At 31.2% G+C, this 2,635-nt stretch overlaps 1 protein-coding gene across 2 annotated transcripts in view; it reads right to left on the bottom strand.

Annotated features, from left to right (window-relative positions):
* LOC113788016 (uncharacterized) overlaps positions 1–757 on the bottom strand; it is a 4,037-nt gene extending 3,280 nt beyond the window's left edge. For both annotated transcript variants that reach the window (XM_073364171.1, XM_027337265.2), the window contains exon 1: positions 608–757. The gene's annotated coding sequence lies outside the window, so the exon portion shown is untranslated. The remainder of the gene's footprint in view (positions 1–607) is intronic.
* Positions 758–2,635: the final 1,878 nt, after the last annotated feature.

Raw genomic sequence — 2,635 nt, 5'->3', positions numbered from 1 at the left:
GGGAAAGAGAAAGAGAACAAAGAGACTATAGGTTATTTCTAGTTAACACATTAGTTTTATAATTTTAACTAGATGGAAGAGAGTATGGATAGACAATCCAAAACCCAACAGAATACACGGGAAAGCGGAACATAAAACTCAACTCAAAAGAGAACCTAGGCAACCAGTGCTCCGCGTAAATAACATAAACCCAGCAAATTCTTAGGCACAAAGTTCTAAAAGTCTTCAACCGTTTCCCAAAATGGCAGAAGCACCCTCGGGCCTCAACTTTCTAAAGCTAGTCTCCAGTCCGCAACATGAGTCTCAAACTACCCAACAGAAGGCTATTTTAGTGAACAGACATTATTCTGTAATGTGTGCGTGCAAGTAGAAGGCACAGACCCACGTAAATATCACATTGTCAATTCCAAAAAAATAATTACTGCTAAAGTGAATGGCTGCAGTACTATTGGGAAGGAGAATAAAAAGTGGAGCTAATCATATTAAAGCTGGACTCCAAACTTTGGTCTACATGGATCTTGTAAAAGTTTTTTCTAGTGAAACAGACATTACTCTGCAGGGTATGCTGTAGGTGTGTGTGTAATCAGAATGAGAGCACCAGCCATACCTTGACTCTCAGCTTCTTAGCGCGTTTAGACACATGGCTTTAAGAAAGCTCCTTACTTTGTTGATCCTATAACATCAGCAATAAATATGGGGACAAATATGAAGTTGAAAAAGATTATGCACGTACACAGATATATGGATCACAATGGATAGGGTAGTTGCAGTTTCAAAAATATAACTATACTTGTACACTCGTGGGTATCAACTTTATGACCGGTCTCATTGGGTACTTAAGTGCTCGAACTCATACTCATTGTCCGCACTTTAACAAAGATCGATAAATACTCGCTATTGTTGTGATTAAATTTTAAAAAATTCCAAATACCTTACATCCAAACCATAAAGTATTATTTTCTAACTCAAAACATTCAAAATATATATCAAATGATCACACATTACTGCAAACATTCGAAATAATATTTTATGAAGTTGCAAGTCCTTGGACAGTATTATTCAAGATCTTTAAAAGAATTGATATATGTATTATATTAGTTATTTATAATTATAAAGTCACTATTAATAACACAAAAAGACCGTTAAATATAAAATTACAATTATTTATCTATTTATTAGAATCAGATTCTTGAAAAATTTGCGAACGTTTATCTTTTGATTATAAATATTTTTGCGGTCCAATAATACTAATAGTTGCTAAAACATAAAAGAAAATAAATAGTTAAACTAAACACAAATTTAATTGGATAAATAGTTAAACTAAACACAAATTTAATTGGATAAATAGTTAAACTAAACACAAATTTAATTGAATAAATAGTATATTGCAACAATTATTACCTTGTTTTTCATGTTTTATCCAACATTGTGAACACATAAGTGCTTCCAAAGAATCCTCATGAAATCTAGATCGTTGAGGACTCAACAACCTACCATCAGTACTAAAAGCAAATCCTGAAGCATCAGTGGAAATTAGGATGGCCAAAATATCCTTGCCAATTTTTTTGCAATATTGGATACTTGATTCCATTTGTTTTCCACCGTCCAAGAATATCAAATGTAGCACTCCTAGTTTTCCTCCAAGTATAGATCTAACTCAGATTTTGATTGCACATCATTGGTATCATTGACATATGAATCATAACCGCTAAGAAAATTAGTACAATTACCATTTTCTAAATTTGACTCCTTCTTATTGAACTTTTCCGTTGAACTGTTCACCAATCCATTTGTTTTAGCTTGGTAATCTTCAAATAATAAGTAACATAACTTTTTGATATTGTTAATTTCAATTGAAGACAAACTTCCATAATGTTTATGATAAAAGTACTTTAACAACTTGAATTTAAATCTTAGATCCAAAACAATGGCAATTTCCATAATACCATGAATAACAGACTAATATTTCTCAAATTTATCAACCATAAGCCATATTTCTAATAACCTCAATTCAACAAGTCTGTCATTGCTTCAAATAGAGTTTTATTTCACAAATAAATGGAAAGAATGTTACGCCTGCGTAAATAATAATAATAATAATAATAATAATAATAATAATAATAATAATAAAATAATAATAATAATAATAATAATAATAATAATAATAATAATAATAATAATAAAATAAAACAAAACCCTTGCCACCTCCTTCATTTTTCCCATTTCCTCTCTCTCTCTTCCTCTCGGACAGCAACCCCTCCCCCTCCTTCATTTTTTTTGTTTTTCTTTCTTTCTTTTCTTTCCCTTCTTATTGCTTCTTCTCATTCTATTACTCAAACCCTCAATCCTTAAAAGAGATTTAACATCCCCACAAGCTTAATTTCTCAAACTCCTACAAATTCTTTTGGTTGAGATTTTTGGGTTAGGGTTTGTGTTCTAAGGAAGGAAAAGGGTACCCATCTCTTGAAAGTGGTTTATTGAGACTCATTGAGGTAAATGCACAACTCTAATCCTAGTATGAATTCATAGAAAAATGTAGTTTTGAGTAAAAATCTTATTTTGTGCTTAGAGTATATTTAAATGATGTTGATGGTTTCCTAGAGGTAGTTAAACTTTAGAATAAATTTCTCTAAAG

Source organism: Cicer arietinum, chromosome 8 (genome assembly GCF_000331145.2).
Source record: "Cicer arietinum cultivar CDC Frontier isolate Library 1 chromosome 8, Cicar.CDCFrontier_v2.0, whole genome shotgun sequence".
Lineage (NCBI taxonomy): Eukaryota > Viridiplantae > Streptophyta > Magnoliopsida > Fabales > Fabaceae > Cicer > Cicer arietinum.
The sequence above is the reverse complement of the archived record's forward strand: the minus strand, read 5'-3'. Positions and strand labels throughout refer to the sequence as shown.